The 18,673-nt window shown below is 62.4% G+C and overlaps 1 protein-coding gene across 4 annotated transcripts in view; it reads left to right on the forward strand.

The window, feature by feature from the left end:
* The first annotated feature begins 1,083 nt into the window (after positions 1-1,083).
* SHANK3 (SH3 and multiple ankyrin repeat domains 3) overlaps positions 1,084-18,673 on the forward strand; it is a 184,831-nt gene continuing 167,241 nt past the window's right edge. For 3 of the 4 annotated variants that reach the window (XR_014226343.1, XM_082280130.1, XM_082280129.1), the window contains exons 1-2: positions 1,084-1,211; positions 12,232-12,280. The gene's annotated coding sequence lies outside the window, so the exon portion shown is untranslated. Of the gene's footprint in view, positions 1,212-1,754; positions 1,855-12,231; positions 12,281-18,673 lie in introns of those variants that run through there. The other variant, XM_082280128.1, reaches the window with a different exon arrangement.

Here is an 18,673-nt window from a genome sequence, read left to right on the forward strand (position 1 = left end):
GGACACCGAGGGGCGACGGGGGACGGGGACACACGGATGGGGTGGCCGGAAAAGGGGGCGTGGGGACACGCGAGGGGACAGAGGGGCACACCCACGAGGGGGTGGGGACATCGGAGAGGGCAGGAAAAGGGGGATGGGGACAGCCAGGGGGACGGGAAAGGGGGGATGGGGACATCCGGGGAGGGCAGGCGGAGGGGTCTGGGGACACCCAGGGGAAGGGGACACGGGGACACCCAGGGCGCTGTGGGAGGGGTGTCCCCGCGGGGAGGGGCTCGGGGGTGGCCGAGTCGCTCCTTCCGTGCCAAGGGTGACGCCGCTGGCACCTGGCCCTGTGCCCGGCAGGCGCTGTGACCGTGTCCCCTGCCCGGCAGGCGCTGTGACCGTGTCCCCTGTCCGGCAGGCGCTGTGACCGTGTCCCCTGTCCGGCAGGAGCTGTCACCTTGTCCCCTGCCCGCTGGCTCGGGCCAGCGCCCTGTCCTGGCAGCGCTGGCACTGCCCCAATGTGTCCCCACCCACGCCTGGCCAGGGCAGTGCCGCAGCGAGAGCCACAGCCAGGGCACCTCCTGTGCCCCGTCCCCGTGTCCCTCTGTCCCCGTGTCCCTCTGTCCCTTTGTCCCTCTGTCCCTTTGTCCCTCTGTCCCCGTGTCCGGGCCGTGCTGTGTCCCCGTGCCGGGTCTGTTCCCGCCCGGGGCTCCCTCAGGAAGGGACAATCCCGGCCCCGCCAAGGTGTTTCCTGCGCTCCCTGATAGGGCCGGGCAGCCGCGTCCGGAGCCACCCCACAGCTGGGCACTGACCCCAAAGCTGGGCACTGACCCCAGAGAGCGGCACTGACCCCACAGACCCCAGAGACGGGCACTGACCCCAGAGCCGGGCACTGACCCCACAGACCCCAGAGCTGGGCACTGACGCCAGAGCCGGGCACTGACCCCACGGACCCCAGAGCTGGGCACTGACCCCAGGGCTGGACACGCCACACCCCGTGTCACCCGCAGTCCCCCTGTGCCCCCCTGTCGCCGTCCCCTCTCGCTGTCCCGCTGCCTCGGGCTGTCCCCGCCGTGGCGGGCAGGCCGGGGGCGGTGTCCCGGCGGGGCCGGGTGTCCCTTCCTGGCAGGAAAGGGGCCGAGCTGCCGGAGCCGGGAGTTTCCTGCGGGATCGGCCCCGCGGGCGCCAGGAGCGGAGCGGCCGCCGGCGGAGCGGGGGCACCGCGCCAGGTACAGGCATCGGGGGGGTCCGGCGGGGTCCGGGGGGGTCCGGGGGGTCCGGCCGCACCCCGAGCGCGAGGTTGGGACCGGGACCACCGGAGCAGAGCCACCCGGTGCCCCCCGCGGGGCTGGGGCGGTGCCGGTGCCGCGCCCCGGGGTTACCGGGCGGGTTGGCCCCGGAGCTCTGCGGGGTTCGGGGGGTTCGGGGGGCACCGCAAAGGGCCCGGTGCGGGACGCGCTGGGGGTCGGCGCTGCCCGCCCGGTTCCCCCCCATGGCTCATCCCGGGGTTGGGGAGCGAATCCCCGGGCCGGGCAGGGGGGGGTGCTGGGGGACCCCGAGAACCGAGGGGGTTGGGGAAGCAGCACCGGGGCAGAGCAGCGGCGGCTCGGGGGGTACCGGGAGAGCCCCGCGGAGCCGCCGAAGTTTTCCGTGCGCCCGCCCCTTCCGTGCGCACCGGGCTGGCCGTTGCCATGACAACCCCTAAAACCGAGCCCCGCTGCCGGCGGCGGGGGCCGAGCTCGCGGGGGATCCGCCGTGCGCGCCGCTCCCGCCCGGCCCCGCCGCCGCCGCCCCCGCCCCGAGCCGCTCCCGCCCCGCTCCGCCGCCGGCGGCCGCCGCGGCGATGGTGGCTCGGGCCGCGCAGCCCCGCAGGTAACGGGAGCCACCGGCGAGCGCGGAGAGCTCGGGGGGATCGCGCTCGGGGGCTCCCGGGGGCGGCGCCGCGTGGGGAGCGCGGAGGCGGCCGTGGGATGCTGAAGGGAGCGGGGGCGGCGCGGGGGCGGCCGCGGGGCTCGGGAGGCGCGGGGGAGGCGCGGGGGACGCGCCGGGCACGGGCCGTGGGTGCCCGCGGAGCGTTCCGCGGGTGGGTGCCCGGGATGGGCGGGGGGGAGATGGGGGGGGGGCGGCTGCGGGCTGGAGGCCAAGGCTCGGCATTCCAGGCTGGCAAACGGGGAGCTGGGAACGGGCAGCGAGGGCTGGGATGAGCCCCGGGCGCGTGGGATGCGAAGTGCGGCTGTTTCGGGGGAGATTAAAAAAAAAAAAAAAAGAAGCCTGGGATCGGCAGGGAACGGGATGTGCTCGGGGTTTGCAGCGAGGAGAGCCGGAGCCGGGAATTTTTTTGGGGGGGGAGGGGGGGGGGAATTTGCCTGGGAATGGGAGCCGGCAGCTGGCGGAGGGTGCAGTGGAAGCGTTTGGGGTGGCGGGGGGGGGATTTCTGGCCGAGGCCTGGCGCTGATTTTGTGCCTTCCCCTTTTGGGGTTTGTGTAGGATCGAGGGGATCCCCCCTCGCGGCTGTGCTCAGAGCCCCGGGTTTCTGCGTGTGGGAGAGCTCGAGTTGTGCCGGGAGTTCTCTCAGGGGGTGCTGGACAGCCCCGAGCGTGGGATTTATGGGATTCGTGGGATTTGTGGGGTTGTGTTCCTTTCTGGGCCTCAGCCGGTGAATTTGTTCAATCCTCAGCTGCTGGAAAAGTGAATTCGCCCCTCTCTGCTCTTCCCGTCCCGGGTTTGAGGAAGGAGATCCCAGAGCTGAGCAGGTGCAGGTCCCCTCTGGATCTCCCCTGGATAAACTTCCCTAAAAACTTCTGTCCTTCTGTCCCAGGAGTGACCCGTGGGTGGCGGAGGCAGCAAATTCCCCAAATTTCTCTTCGGAGCTGCTCTTACATAACTCGGAGAGCTCCTGGATGGGGCCGAGCTGGCCCTGCCAAGGGGGCGAGGCCAGAGGGGCACAAAAGCTACCAAGGAGGGGCCTTTTATTCCCGGAAAATTATCCTGGAATGGTTCGGCTGGAAGGGAGCTTAAAGCTCGCCCCGATCCATGGGCAGGGACACTTTTCCCCATCCCAGGTTGCTCCTCGAGCACTTCCAAGGATGGAGCACCGCTGTTGTTTGGGGTTTTTTTTCGTTGTTGCTGGACACCCTGTGAGCCCTAAATATCCCCACAAATGGACAATTCCCGAATACTCTTAATATTTGAGAATTCCAGCATGGATAACTCCCGGCCGAGCCGCCTGCTTTCGGCCCTGTGCCGGTCACTCGCGCTCTGGAGTGGCACAAAAACCCCCCAAAAAATCCCCCCGACCCCCCCCCCCCCCCCCCAAAAGCGCTCCCAGACCCGAGCGGCCCCGCACTACACCGGGAAGGTTCTGCCGAGATTTCCAGCCCCTAAAAATTCCCAGCGCTGCCTCCCCCGCGCGGCTCCACGTGCGGGTGGCGAGGCACGTGTGGAGTGCGAGTGCGGGCTGGCGAGTGCGGGCTGGCGAGTGCGGGCTGGCGAGTGCGGGCTGGGGGCGGCCACGGCCGGGGGGGCTGCCCGGGCTGCTTCTCCCGTCTCCTGCATTCCAGGGAGGCAGCCTCGGCTCCTTTTCCCTCCTCTCCTGGATTCCAGGGATGCAGCCCGGGCTCCTTTTCCCCCCTCCTGGATTCCAGGGATGCAGCCCGGGCTCCTTTTCCCCCCTCCTGGATTCCAGGGATGCAGCCTTTTCCCATCTCCTGCATTCCAGGGAAGGAGCCCGGGCTCCCTCTCCCTCCTTTCCTGCATTCCAGGGAGGCAGCCTCTGCTCTCCCAGTATTCCAGGGATGCAGCCCGGGCTCCTTTCCCTCTCTCCTGGATTCCAGGGATGCAGCCTGGGCTCCTTTCCCTCTCTCCTGCATTCCAGGGATGCAGCCTGGGCTCCTTTTCCTCCCTCCTGGATTCCAGGGATGCAGCCTGGGCTCCTTTTCCTCCCTCCTGGATTCCAGGGAGGCAGCCTGGGCTCCTTTTCCCATCTCCTGCATCCCAGGGAGGCAGCCTGGGCTCCCTTTCTCCTTCCTCAGTGTTCCAGGGATGCAGCCCGGGCTCCTTTTCCTCCCTCCTGGATTCCAGGGAGGCAGCCTGGGCTCCTTTTCCCTCTCTCCTGGATTCCCGGGATGCAGCCTCGGCTCCTTTTCCCATCTCCTGCATTCCAGGGAGGCAGCCTCTGCTCTCCCAGTATTCCAGGGACGCAGCCCGGGCTCCTTTTCCCTCTCTCCTGCATTCCCGGGAGGCAGCCTCGGCTCCTTTTCCCATCTCTCAGTGTTCCAGGGATGCAGCCCGGGCTCCCTTTCCCATCTTTCAGTGTTCCAGGGGAGCATCTTGGACTCCCCCTTCTCCTCTCCCGGATTCCAGGGCTGCAGCCTGTGCTTCTCTCCCCCTCTCTCCCTGTTCCAGGGGGAAAACCTGGGCTCCCTTTCCCATCTCTCAGCATTCCAGGGAAGCAGCCTGGGCTCCCCTTTCCCTCTCGCAGTGTTCCAAGGAGCAGCTTGGACTCCTCCTCTCCTCTCACAGTTTCCAGGGGAGCAGCCTGGGCTCCCATTCCCATCTCTCGGTGTTCCAGGGGAGCAGCCTGGGCTCCTTTCTCTCTCTCCTGCATCCCAGGGATGCAGCCCGGGCTCCCCTTCCCATCTTTCAGTATTCCAGGGGAGCATCTTGGACTCCCCCTTCCCATCTCCTGCATTCCAGGGATGCAGCCCGGGCTCCTTTTCCTCTCTCCTGGATTCCAGGGAAGCAGCCCGGGCTCCTTTTCCTCCCTCCTGGATTCCAAGGAAGCAGCCCGGGCTCCTTTTCCTCCCTCCTGGATTCCAGGGAAGGAGCCCGGGCTCCTTTTCCTCCCTCCTGGATTCCAAGGAAGCAGCCCGGGCTCCTTTTCCCCCCTCCTGGATTCCAAGGAAGCAGCCCGGGCTCCTTTTCCTCTCTCCCAGCGTTCCAGGGGGAAATCCTGGGCTCCCTTTCCCCTCTCTTGGTGTTCTGGGCTCCTTTTCCCCTCTCTCCTGTATTCCAGGGAAGCATCACGGCCTCCCCTTCCCCTTTTCCCTCCTTCCAGGAGGCTGCCTGGAACTCCCCTTCCCCTCTCGCAGTATTCCAGAGGGGAATTCTCTTCTCCCCCTCCCCTCTCCGGCTGTGGTGGGATTTGGGGTGGAACGGAGCTCCCGGGACAGGGATTCGTGTGCAGCGGGAATGAGGCGCTGGGGCTGCTCCTGGGTTTTCCAGGGAAAAGCCGCGGATGGAGGGTCCTTGTCGGCGCTCCGGCTTGTGGGGTGGGATTCCCTGGATTCCCTGAATCCTCTCGGAACTGGAGCACAAGGAAAGGATCCCCTCCTCTTCTCCTCTTCCTGCCTCCGTGCCCATGTGGGATGTGCTGCTCCAGTTTTCCTGTGGCTCCAGGACCACGAGGAGCTGTGGGATGCAGTGGGGGACCCCCGGATTGGAATTCCCTGAATTCCCTGAATCCCCCGAATTCCCTCAAAGCCGGGGCAAAGGAAAAGGGTCCCCATCTCTTCCTGCCTCCGTGCCCATGTGGGATGTGCTGCTCCAGCTCTTCCCGTGGCCGCAGGACCACAAGAAAAAGGAGCTGTGGGATGCAGTGGGGGCTTGTGGGGTGGAATTCCCTGAATTCCCTGAATCCCCTGAATTCCCTGACTCCCCTGACTCCCCTAAATTCCCTGGCTCCCCTGACTCCCCTAAATTCCCTGACTCCCCTGAATTCCCTGACTCCCCTGACTCCCCTAAATTCCCTGACTCCCCTGACTCCCTTGAATTCCCTGAATTCCCTGATCCCCGAATCCCCTGACTCCCCTGAATTCCCTGGATCTCTTCAGAGCTGGAGCACAGGGAAAGGATCCTCTCCTCCACCTGCTCCGTGCCCATGTGGGATGTGCTGCTCCAGCTCTTCCCGTGGCCGCAGGACCACAAGAAAAAGGAGCTGTGGGATGCAGTGGGGGCTTGTGGGGTGGAATTCCCTGGCTCCCCATAATCCCCGGAATTCCCTGAATCCCCTAAATTCCCTGACTCCCCTAAATTCCCTGACTCCCCTGACTCCCTTGAATTCCCTGAATCCCCTGAATCCCCTGATCCCCGAATCCCCTGACTCCCCTGAATTCCCTGGATCTCTTCAGAGCTGGAGCACAGGGAAAGGATCCCCTCCTCCACCTGCTCCGTGCCCATGCGGGATGTGCTGCTCCAGCTCTTCCCGTGGCCCCAGGACCAGGAGGAACCGTGAGGACCCCTGGATTGGAATCCCCCAAATCCCCCCAATCCCCCGAATTCCCTGAATTCCCTGCATCTCCCCTGGCACGGCAGAGCTGGAGCAGGGGAGGCCATGCAGCTAAAAGGAGCACAAAGAGTAAATTGCCATCATCCCACTCCCGAGGCAGCTGAGCTCTGTCACTGTGACAACGGGCACGGGCTCCGGTGCCGGGGGGGCTCCGCTCCGTGCCAGCGTGGGAAGGGGAGGCGGCTCCGGCTTCGTGTCCCTCAGCTGGGGCAGGGGTGCCACGCCTGGGGACAGAGGGTGGCAGAGGGTGGAAGCTGGTGGCAGCGGGTGGCGCAGGGTGGCAGCGGGTGACAAATGGTGGCAGTGAGTGGCAGGCCTGGTGGCAGAGGGTGGCAGCGGGTGGAAGCTGGTGGCAGGAGGTGGCTGTGGATGGCAGAGTGGCAGTGGGTGGCAGCGGGTGGCAGGCCTGGTGGCAGCGGGTGACAACTGGTGGCAGAGGGTGACAACTGGTGGCAGAGGGTGGCAGAGGGTCACAGCTGGTGGCAGGACATGGCTGTGGATGGCAGAGGGTGGCAGCGGGTGGCAGTGAGTGGCAGTGGGTGGCAGAGGGTCACAATTGGTGGCAGGACGTGGCTGTGGGTGGCAGAGGGTGGCAGTGAGTGGCTGCGGGTGGCAGAGGGTCACAGCTGGTGGCAGGACGTGGCTGTGGGTGGCAGACGGTGGCAGTGAGTGGCAGGCCTGGTGACAGAGGGTCACAATTGGTGGCAGGACGTGGCTGTGGGTGGCAGCGGGTGGCAGTGAGTGGCAGCGGGTGGCAGGCCTGGTGGCAGCGGGTGGCAGCAGGGCCGGGGTGGCAGCTGGCACTGGGGACAGCGGGGACGGGCACCGGGGTAACCCGAGAGCAGCGGCGGCAGCGCGTTCCTCTCTCGTGAATTATTGAGGGCCCCTCGCCGGGGGCAGCTCGGTGGCACCGGGGGCGGCCCTGGCGCGGGACTCGGGGACCAACGGGGACGGGCAGAGCCCGGGGGGGGCAGGGGAGCGGTGCCAGGGCTGGGCCCCCCCCGATGGGCGCCCCACAAACGCCTCCTGCACCCCGAGCTGGGGTGGGGGGTCACGGTCCCGCCCAGCCTTGGGTGGAGAGGGCTGGTGCTTTGGGGTGCTCCGTCCCGGAATCCTGGAGTCCCAGATTCCCCAAATCCCAGAACCCCAGAATCCCACAATCGTGAATTCCAGAACCCCAGAATCCCAAATCCCAGAACTCCAGAACCTGAGAATCCCAGAGCCCCAAATCCCAGAACCCCAGAACCCCCAAATCTCAGAATCCCAGAATCCTAGAATCCCGAATTCCAGAATCCCAGAGCTCCAGAACCCAAGAACCTGAGAATCCCAGAAAGCAGAACCACAGAATCCCACAATCCTGAATTCCGGAACCCAAAATCCCAGAGCCCCAGAATCCCATGATCCCATATCCCAGAACCCCAGAGCTCCAGAAACTCTGAACCCCAGAATCCCAGAACCCAGAATCCCACATCCCAGAACCCCAGAGCTCCAGAATCCCAGATCCCAGAACCCCAGAGCCCCAGAATCCCAGATCCCAGAACCCCAGAGCTCCAGAATCCCAGAACCCCAGAGCTCCAGAAACTCTGAACCCCAGAATCCCAGAATCCCAGAGCTCCAGAATCCCATAACCCAGAATCCCATGATCCCAGAATCCCAGATTTATTTCTGTTGGAAAAGCCCTCCAAGGCCACCGAGCCCAAGCTGTGCCCGATGCCCACCTTGTCCCCAGCCCAGAGCTCTGAGTGCCACCTCCAGGAATTCCTTGGACACCTCCAGGGATGGGCACTCCAAACCTCCCTGGGAATCCCATTCCCACGCCAACGGAATTTTCAAAGAGACTTTGTGGGATTTGCCTTTGGTGCTGGGCACCCCAAAAACCCCAAAAGGTGCAGTTTGGGATCTGGGCCGGCTCCCTTGGCAAGGGCTGCCATTCCTGCCTTTTTTCAGGAATGATTTCACCTTCCAGGCCTGGATTCCTCTGCTTTTTCTGGAAATCCTCAGGGGAGTGGGAAGAATGGCCGGAAGCGCCGTTGTTCCCTCCTGGAGGAAACGCTCGCCGGCAGCGCTGCCCAGGGCCCTTCCCGGCCCCGCAGCCGCGGCCTTGGAATATTTCCCGGCTGGAAAAGGGACACGACAGCTCCCGGTGAGCCCGGGAATCCAGGATGGGAGCTGTGGTGTTTCCTGATCCTTTATGGGGTGGAGGATCCCGTTGGGATGGGAGATCCCGGAGCCCTGAGGTGGCCTTGGGGACAGCGGGGAGCACTGGGGCAGTGCCAGGCGGTGCCAATTCGGCCGGATCCGTGGATGAGTTTGGTTTTCCCAGGTTTTCCCAAACATGGAAAAACTGGGTCTGGGTTGGTTTTTTTTTCCGGAATTTCTTGTATTTCCAGAGCTGCTGGAATGGCGTTGTCCCTTTTTTGGGGTCCTCAGAGGGGGCAGAAGTGGGAGTGGGATGGGAACGAGGCTCCTGTGGCTCCAGGATCTTTGGGAATGTGAGGGTTGGGATGGGAACGAGGCTCCTGCGGCTCCAGGATCTTTGGGAATGTGAGGGTTGGGATGGGAACGAGGCTCCTGCGGCTCCAGGATCCTTTGGAATGTGAGGGTTGGGATGGGAACGAGGCTCCTGCGGCTCCAGGATCTTTGGGAATGTGAGGGTTGGGATGGGAACGAGGCTCCTGCGGCTCCAGGATCTTTGGGAATGTGAGGGTTGGGATGGGAATGAGGCTCCTGGGGCTCCAGGATCCTTTGGAATGTGAGGGTTGGGATGGGAACGAGGCTCCTGCGGCTCCAGGATCCTTTGGAATGTGAGGGTTGGGATGGGAATGAGGCTCCTGGGGCTCCAGGATCTTTGGGAATGTGAGGGTTGGGATCCTGGAGGCTGCAGCCTCAACTCATCCCGGATTCTCGGCATAATTCATTCCCTGTGCCGGGTGTAATTTATCGGGGCCTGTAATAAATCCAGGAATCTTCTCCCGCCCCTTCTCGAGCCTCGGGAATAGACGCTCCCATTATCCGCATTCCGTTTCTCTCCGGAGCCTCTTCCCGGTGCCTCTGGAACCGCTGGATGTGCATTCCCAGCGCCTCTGGAACCGCTGGATGTGCATTCCCAGCGCTGGAATTCCCCCTGAGGGCTGAGGAGGTCGGGATGGGACACGGAGAGCAGGAAAAACCCTCCTGGTGCTGGGGTCACCTCCGGAGCCCCCCTGGGGGTGGCTCATCCCCAGGAACCTCGGGATCAGGCTGGGAATTCTCTCCTTGGAGCTTCCTGCGAGGCAGGGAAGTGTTTCCTCTGCTCGCTGTGAGATCCCACGGGATTTTGCGCTGCCGGAGGAAAGGAGCGGCGGCATCACCTCCTCAGGATGTCACGGCTCTTATCTCATCCCCCTCTCATTTATCTCCTTCCACGGCCGCGATTCCGCCTTTTCCTCCCCCTTCCCGCGGGTTTTCCTCGCCCTTGGGCCGCTCTTCCCTCCCGTGGCGGATTTGTGTTTTATGGGAAGCGCCGGAGCTCGGCCCTGCTTTGGGCTGGGAGGGTTGCTGGGCTGAAAATCCGGGATTTTGGGGATGTGCCCGGGTGGGAAGGCGGCTGTGGGGGTGGTTTCCCTCATCCCTGTGCCCGGATTTGCTCGGGAAGCTTTGATGTCCCTGCAGGCACAGCATTCCCGTGGATATTCCCGGGAAAGGCCAGCAGGGACTCTCAGGGCCGCTTTCGGTAGGTCCTACACAAACCCCAGAACTCCAGATTCCCAGAATCCCATGATCCCATATCCCAGAATCCCAGAGCTCCAGAATCCCAGAATCCCAGAATCCCATGATCCCAGAATCCCAGATTTATTTCTGTTGGAAAAGCCCTCCAAGGCCACCGAGTCCCAGCTGTGCCCGATGCCCACCTTGTTCCCAGCCCAGAGCCCTGAGTGCCACCTCCAGGAATTCCTTGGACACCTCCAGGGATGGGCACTCCAAACCTCCCTGGGAATCCCATTCCCATGCCAACGGAATTTTCATGCCGGGATTCGCCCTCCAGAAGAACCAAGAGACTTTGTGGGATTTGCCTTTGGTGCCGGGCACCCCCAAACCCCCAAAAGGTGCAGTTTGGGTTCCCTGTTCCCAAAAGTGTCCCCTGAGCTCATCCAGCAGCTGACAGCGGCACCTGTGTCCGGAGCAATCCCGCTCCGGCCCCTCGGGAATTTCTCCAGCGGCATTTTCCGCACGAGCTGCCACTTTTCCAGGTGCAGGAAGGAGGAGACCTTGGCAAGCATTCCCAGGCCGCGGGCCGGCCGCCCACGTGGCGCTCCAGGAGTTTTTGGGACACAAAGGGCACCCTGGGCAGGGCCCTTTTCCCCCTTTTTCCCCCCCTTTCCCCCCCCCTTCCCGGCTCCCAGCAGCTGCGGCGCTCCGAGAATTCCCAAGCCATGCATTTTTAATTCCCGACAAGCCAGCAGCCATTTCAGCCGCTCACCGGAGCGCAGCAGGGCCCCTTCCCGGTGAGCAGAGGCTCCATGGATGCACCGTTCCCATTCCCTGGATGCTCTTCCCGAATTCCCGGATTTCCCGGATTTCCCGGATTTAGCCGGGCGCTCGCAGTGGCGGCAGCCGGAGGTGGGCGCTGGCCCCGAGGAGGGAGGGAAGGGGTGACCCCGCGTGGGGGTGACATTTAGGGCTGGTGGCACCTAAAGGGGGGCTGGGAATGATCCCGGGAAGCGGCCGGGACACGGGATGGGAGAGGGAGACGGGGGGGGAAAGAGCTGGAGGATCCCAGTGATCCAGGGTGGGGAAAGTGCTGGAAAACCCCATTGATCCAGGGTGGGAGAGGTGGAGGATCCCAGTGATCCAGGGTGGGAAAAGTGCTGGAAAACCCCATTGATCCAGGGTGGGAGAGGTGGAGGATCCCAGTGATCCAGGGTGGATTGGTGCTGGAAAAACCCCATTGATCCGGGGTGGGAAAGGGACTGGAGAATTCCCAGTGATCCAGGGTGGGAGCCAGGATCCCGACATCCATCTTTCCTCGCCCCCATCCCGGGGATGTTCCCGCGGCTCTCACTGGGACAGCTCGGGATAAGGACGGGCTCCTGTGTCGGGAATTCTCGGGATAAGGACGGGCTCCTGTGGCGGGAATTCTTGGGATAAGGAGGAGTTTGTGTGTCAGGAATTCTCGGGATAAGGACGGGCTCCTGTGGCGGGAATAATCGGGATAAGGAGGAGTTTGTGTGGCAGGAATTCCCGGGATAAGGACGGGCTCCTGTGGTGGGAATTCTCGGGATAAGGATGCGTTTGTGTGTCAAGAATTCTCGGGATAAGGAGGAGTTTGTGTGGCAGGAATTCCAGGGATAAGGATGCATCTGTGTGTCAGGAATTCTCGGGATGAGGATGGGTTCCTGTGGTGGGAATGTTCAGGATAAGGATGCTTTAGTGTGTCAGGAATTCTCGGGATAAGGACGGGCTCCTGTGTCAGGCATTCCCGGGATAAGGATGCATTTGTGTGGCAGGAATTCCCGGGATAAGGACGGGCTCCTGTGTCAGGAATTCCCGGGATAAGGATGCGTTTGTGTGTCAGGAATTCTCGGGATAAGGAGGAGTTTGTGTGGCAGGAATTCTCAGGATAAGGACGGGCTCCTGTGGCGGGAATTCTTGGGATAAGGACGGGCTCCTGTGTCAGGAATTCTTGGGATAAGGATGAGCTCCTGTGGCAGGAATTCCCGGGACAAGGAAGGGCTCCCGTGGCAGGAATGTTCAGGATAAGGACGGGCTCCCGTGGCAGGAACTCTCGGGATAAGGACGGGCTCCCGTGGCGGGAATTCTCAGAGCCCGGAATTTTGACTTCCGTGGGACGCCGTGGGTGCCCTTCCGTGTCCCTGCTGTCCTCACCCTGGGAATCCTCCCATCCCCCATGGCTGCAGCATTCCCATTCCCATTCCCGGGGCTGTGGGAGCTGCCCTGACGTGTCCCTGCTCTGTCCCCCGCAGGTGGATGAGGAGGGAGCGCTGCGAGCCCTGCCCGTGACACCCGATCCAGGTAAGCCCTTCCCGGCGGGATCACCGGGAATACGGGCTGGGAATGGCGCTGCGGGCCCTGGGATGGGAGATCCAGCTGGGATACACCTGTGATGTCAGGGGTGGGGGGATGAGGGTGGGAACGGGGGCGGGAAAGGCTGGGAAAAACTGGGAAAGGCTGGGAAAAGCTCAGCGCAGTCCCTGCTCAGGTGTGGAGAGTCCAGGGCAGGAATGGGGAAGGCTGGGAACGGCTTGGAAAGGCTGGGAAAGGCAGGAATGGGGCTGGGAAAGGCTCAGACTGGTCCCTGCTCAGGTGTGGAGAGCCCAGGGCAGGAATGGGAATGGGAAAGGCTGGGAAAGACTGGGAAAGGCTCAGAGCAGTCCCTGCCCAGGTGTGGAGAGTTGAGGGAAGGAGTGGGAATGGGAAATGCTGGAATGGGGCTGGGAAAGGCTGGGAAAGGCTCAGAGCGGTTCCTGCCCAGGTCTGGAGAGTTGAGGGCAGGAAATGGGAATGGGAAAGGCTGGGAAAGACTGGGAAGGGCTGGGAAATGCTCAGAGCAGTCCCTGCCCAGGTGTGGAAAGCCCAGGGCAGGAATGGGAATGGGGCTGGGAAAAGCTTGGAAAGGGCTCAGAGCGGTTTCCTGCCCAGGCGTGGAGAGTTGACAGCAGGAAATGGGAATGGGAATGGCTGGGAAAAACTGGGAAAGGCTTGGAAAAACTGGGAAAGGCTTGGAAGGGCTCAGAGCAGTCCCTGCCCAGGTGTGGAGAGTTGAGGGAAGGAGTGGGAATGGGAAAGGCAGGAATGGGGCTGGGAAAGGCTGGGAAAGGCTCAGACTGGTCCCTGCTCAGGTGTGGAGAGCCCAGGGCAGGAATGGGAATGGGAAAGGCTGGGAACGGCTTGGAAAGGCTGGGAAATGTTGGAATGGGGCTGGGAAAGGCTCGGAAAGTCTGGGAAAGATTGGGAAAGGCTGGGAAAGGCTGGAATGGGGCTGGGAAAGGACTGGAAAGTCTGGGAAAGGATGGGAAAGGCTCAGACTGGTCCCTGCTCAGGTGTGGCGAGCCCAGGGCAGGAATGGGAATGGGAAAGGCTGGGAAAGGCTTGGAAGGGCTCAGAGCAGTCCCTGTCCAGGTGTGGAGAGTTGAGGGAAGGAGTGGGAATGGGAAAAACTGGGAAAGGCTGGGAAAGGCAGGAATGGGGCTGGGAAAGGCTCAGACTGGTCCCTGCTCAGGTGTGGAGAGCCCAGGGCAGGAATGGGAATGGGAAAGGCTGGGAAATGTTGGAATGGGGCTGGGAAAGGCTCGGAAAGTCTGGGAAAGATTGGGAAAGGCTGGAAAAGGCTGGAATGGGGCTGGGAAAGGATTGGAAAGTCTGGAAAAGATTTGGAAAGGCTGGAAAAGGCTCAGCGCAGTCCCTGCTCAGGTGTGGAGAGTTGAGAGCAGGAAATGGGAATGGGAAAGGCTGGAAAAGGCTTGGAAAGGCTGGGAAATGCTGGAAAAGGCTCAGAGCAGTCCCTGCCCAGGTGTGGAGAGTTGAGGGAAGGAGTGGGAATGGGAAAAACTGGGAAAGGCTCAGAGCAGGAAAGGGAATGGGAAAAGCTGGGAAAGGCTCCGAGCGGTGCCGGCCACGGGCGGTGCAGGAGCAGCTGTGCCTCAGGGCTGGCTCGTTGTGACATCCGCAGGGAAAATCCCATGGGAATGTGGCTGAGCCGGGACCCCCTGGCGCCGTGGGGTTTTCCCGGAGCCTCTGGAAGCGCCGGCTGTGCCCGGCTCCGGCGGCACTGGGGGCACTGGTGGCACTGGGGGCACTGGTGCAGCGTTTTGGGGCTGAAAAGGAGGGGACGGAGGTGCCGTGGGGTGGGAGGTGACGAGGGACAAACGTCGGGATCCTCCCGATCCTTTGGTGTTATCCCGGTTTTTCCTCAGGGGTTATCCCGGTTTTTCCTTAGGCTTTGTCCCAGTTTCTGCCCCAATCTCTTCCTGTGGCCTCGGAGCTCCTCTGTTCCCACAGGGCCTGGCAAAGATCCCGATCCCAATCCCGATCCCGATCCCGATCCCAAACCAGCCCCGGGAGCTGCTGCTCCCACCCGGAGCGCGTCCCCAGCGCTCGCAGGGATTTGGGATTCCCGCTCCTGTCCTGGTCCCCAGGCTGATCCCATCCCAGGAGGGAGCCGGGAATTCCCACACGGACACCCCCGGCGGTCCCGGCCCCTTCCCTGCTCCAGGCTTCGGGATGGAATCCTGGAAAACAGGGATGGAGCGAAGGAACGGAAATTCCAGGGGGACTTTTCCCGGCTTTTCCCAGCTCCAGCTTCATCCCAGGCCTTTCCAAGCCATTCCAGGCCATTCCCAAATGTTCCTGGCTGTTCCCACACATTCCCAGCCCATTCCCATCCATTCCCAGCCCATTCCCATCCATTCCCAGCCCATTCCCATCCATTCCCAGGCCATTCCCGGCCATTCCCATCCATTCCAGCCCATTCCCAGCAATTCCCAGCCCATTCCCATCCATTCCCGGCCATTCCCATCCATTCCCAGCCCATTCCAGGCCATTCCAAGCCGTTTTTTGCCGTGCCGTGTGCCGAGCGGGCGGGATGAGCGCCGCGGGTTGGGAATGTGGGAATGTGGGCGCTTTTCCAAGCTGTTCTCCCGCCGGAACGCGAGTCTGGATCCGGATCCGGCGGGATCGTGGGAGCTGGAAAATCCCAGTGCTGGGGTTCTATCCCTAATCCCGAGGCATTCCTGGAGCTGGGCCAGGGCCAGGAAGCTGTGGGAAAAACTGGGAAAGGCTGGGAAAAACTGGGAAAGGTTGGGAAAGGCCGGAAGGGCTCAGAAGGGCCACGGGGTGGCTGTGGCTGAGCTCGGAGCTGCTCTGTCCCAATTCCCGGGATTTCTCCCCGATTCCCAGGGTTTCTCCCCAATTCCTGCAATTTCTCCCTGATTTCTTGGAATTTCTCCCCGATTCCCACGATTTCTCCCCAATTCCCGTGATTTCCCCCCGATTCCTGCGATTTCTCCCCAGAAATCTCCCAGAATTTCTCCCCGATTCCTGGGATTTCTCCCTGATTCCCACATTTTCTCCCTGACTCCCACAGTTTCTCCCTGAATCCCAGAATTTTTCCCCAGTTCTGGGAACTTCTCCCCGATTCCGGGATTTCTCCCTGATTCTGGAATTTCTCCCCAGTTCCAGGATTTCTCCCCGATTCTTGGAATCTCTCCCCAATTCCCAGAATCTCTCCCCGATTCCCAGAATTTCCCCCTTACTCCTGCCATTTCTCTCTCATTCCTGGGACTTCTCCCTGAATCTCAGAATTCCTCCCCCATTCCCACAATTTCTCCCCCGGTCCTGGAATTTGTCGCCCATTCCCACGACTTCTCCCCGATTCCCAGAGTTTCTCCGCCATTCCCGCGTCCAGAGGCCGGGATGAGGCCGGGATCAGCGTCCCGATCCCAGACAAACAGATGGAGCGGGCCTGATCCTATTACCGGGGCTCAGCGGGAGGGGCCCTGCCCAGGTTGGCTCCCGGCTCCAGGATGTTTTTCCCGGCTGGAAAACACCCCGGAACCAGCTCGGGATAGTGCCAACCCCCGGGCAGCGCCGAATTCCCGGGAATAGGTGAGCTGAAATTCCCGGGATGAGCTCCGGGAGCTCGGTGGGGGGCAGGGCTGAGCCCGGGGACAGCGATCCAGGAATTCTTTGGGGAATTCCTGGAGATTCCCGGGGTTTTTTTTTGGGATCCGGCGGCGCTGCTGGCAGGGAGCGGGGACAGGGCTGTCGCCAGCAGGGCACGGGCGCGTCCCGGGCTACCCCAGGCCGGGGCAGGGCCACCAGCGAGGGCCGGGCCCTCTCCCGGCGCTGGGAACAGCGGAGATTCCTGGGAATTGTGGGAGCTTCCAGCTGGGATTTGTTTGTCCCCGAGTTGTCCCCGAGTTGTCCCCGGTGGGATTTGGGAGCTGGATGAGCTCGGGAATTGTCCCTGAGCCCGCCGCGCTCCTCTCCCGATCCAGGGGCCGGGAATGGCGGGAGCGGCTCCCCGGTGGGGACGGGAGGGGCTGTCCCCATCCAGGGAATGTGGGAATTGGGGGATCTTTGGGATCCTGGAAGGCTCGGACTCCAGAATGTGGGAATTGTGGGATCTTTGGGATCCTGGAAGGCTCGGACTCCCTGCTCTGGTCCTGGCGGGAATTTCCAGTGTCCCTGAATGTGTTCCTCGTCCAGGGAATGTGGGATTTTTGGGATCTTTGGGATCCTGGAATACTTTGATTCCCTGCTCCTCTCCTGGCAGGGAATTCCCGCTGTCCTGGACGAGCACAGCTCTGTCCCTGTCCCCTTTGTCCCCGATCCAGGGAATGCGGGATCTTTGGGATCCTGAAAGCATCTGACTCCCAGGGAATGTGGGATTTTTAGGATCTTTGGGATCCTGGAATGTTCTGACTCCCTGCTCCCCTCCCGGCAGGGAATTCCCGCTGTCCTGGATGAGCACAGCTCTGTCCCTGTCCCCCCCGGTGTCCCCATGGCCTCGGGGACCGCCCGCAGTGGCCCCGGCGCTGCGGTTTCCCAGGTGACGTTCCAGGGATGTTCCCATGGATACGGAGCCGCTCCGGCGGGATCGGGATGCGGGGGGAGCCCCGGATCCAGAGGGGCCGTGTCCTGTCCCCACATCTGGATCCTGTCCCCACATCTGGATCCTGTCCCCAAATCCCTCTCTCCCGTCCCCAAACCCCTGTCCCGTCCCCTCACCTCTCTCCTGTCCCCTCATCCCTCTCCCTGTCCCCAAATCCCTCTCTCCCTGTCCCCACATCTGGATCCCGTCCCCAAATCCCTCTCTCCCCGTCCCCAAATCCCTCTCTCCCCGTCCCCAAATCCCTCTCTCCCCGTCCCCAAATCCCTCTCTCCCCGTCCCCAAATCCCTCTGTCCCGTCCCCAAGGGTGGGGATTTCAAGGCCAGGCCTGAGGCCACCCCCAGCTGTCCCCAGAGGTGGCTCCAGGGCTGGGAATGCCCCAAATCCCGTTTGGGTTTTTTTGGCCAGCTGGGCTTGGGACAGCCGGGAATTTCGGGATTTTGTGGCACCGAGCTTTGGGATCGTTCGGGAAGGGCTGGGCAAGGATGGAGCAGCTGTGCTGGGAGGAAAATTGGGAATGTTCATCCTGGAAAATGGGAGCTCGGAGCTGACCTAATTTTGGCTTTCCAGCGCCTGAAGGAGCTGCGGGAAAGAGGGAGAGGGGAAAATTCCGAGGGATGGAGGGACAGGACATAGGGAACGGCTTCCCATTGGAAAAGGGGAGATTTGGGTGGGATTTTGGGAATTAGGAATTCCTGGCTGGCCTGGAATTCCCAGAGAAGCTGTGGCTGCCCCTGGATCCCTGGGAGTGTCCTTGGATGGGGTCTGGAGCCTCCTGGGATAGGGAAAAGTGTCCCTGAGTGGTGGCACTGTGGGATTTTTAACGTCCCATCCCAAACCATTCCGTAATTCCCTGATTCTGCTCCCTGAATCTGAGGAATACCAAAAAATCCGCTCAGAACTCTTCCCATGGGATCCCTGGGAATTCCCCCCACCCCTCACTCAGCTCAGGGGGTCAGGGGTGTCCCTGTCCCTGTGCTGGACATTGAGGGACACCAGGATGTCCCCCCTTTGTCACCAAGGGGGTGGCACTTGTCCTTTAATTCCCGATGTCCCAGTGCCCCTGGAAAACCGGGAGAGGGAAAATCGATGGGAAATCGGCGGAATTACCCGGCAGGCGCTGGGGACACTGCGGGGACACTGCGGGGACACTGCGGGGACACTGCGGGGACACTGCGGCCGATCGATGGTCCCCGCGCTGTCCCCTGGCACGGGCAGGGGACTCCAGGGAGGACAATCCTGATCCTTCTCCTCTTCCTTTTCCCTGCTCCTTCCCCCTTTTCCTGGCCCTGGCCCCGCTCCTGGCCCTTCCCCCTTTTCCTTCCCCTGTCCGTGTCCCCGTCCCTCCCTCTGCTCCTTTCTCCCTTCCCCTTTCTCCCTTCCCCTTTCTCCCTTCCCCTTTCTCCCTTCCCCTTTCTCCCTTCCCCTTTCTCCCTTCCCCTTTCTCCCTTCCCCTTTCTCCCTTCCCCTTTCTCCCTTCCCCTTTCTCCCTTCCCCTTTCTCCCTTCCCCTTTCTCCCTTCCCCTTTCTCCCTTCCCCTTTCTCCCTTCCCCTTTCTCCCTTCCCCTTTCTCCCTTCCCCTTTCTCCCTTCCCCTTTCTCCCTTCCCCTTTCTCCCTTCCCCTTTCTCCCTTCCCCTTTCTCCCTTCCCCTTTCTCCCTTCCCCTTTCTCCCTTCCCCTTTCTCCCTTCCCCCTTCCCCCTTCCCCCTTCCCCCTTCCCCCTTCCCCCTTCCCCCTTCCCCCTTCCCCCTTCCCCCTTCTCCCTTCTCCCTTCTCCCTTCCCCCTTCCCCCTTC

The sequence above is a fragment of the Coloeus monedula genome (genome assembly GCF_965178545.1).
Source record: "Coloeus monedula genome assembly, chromosome: 4".
In the NCBI taxonomy this organism is placed as follows: Eukaryota; Metazoa; Chordata; class Aves; order Passeriformes; family Corvidae; genus Coloeus; species Coloeus monedula.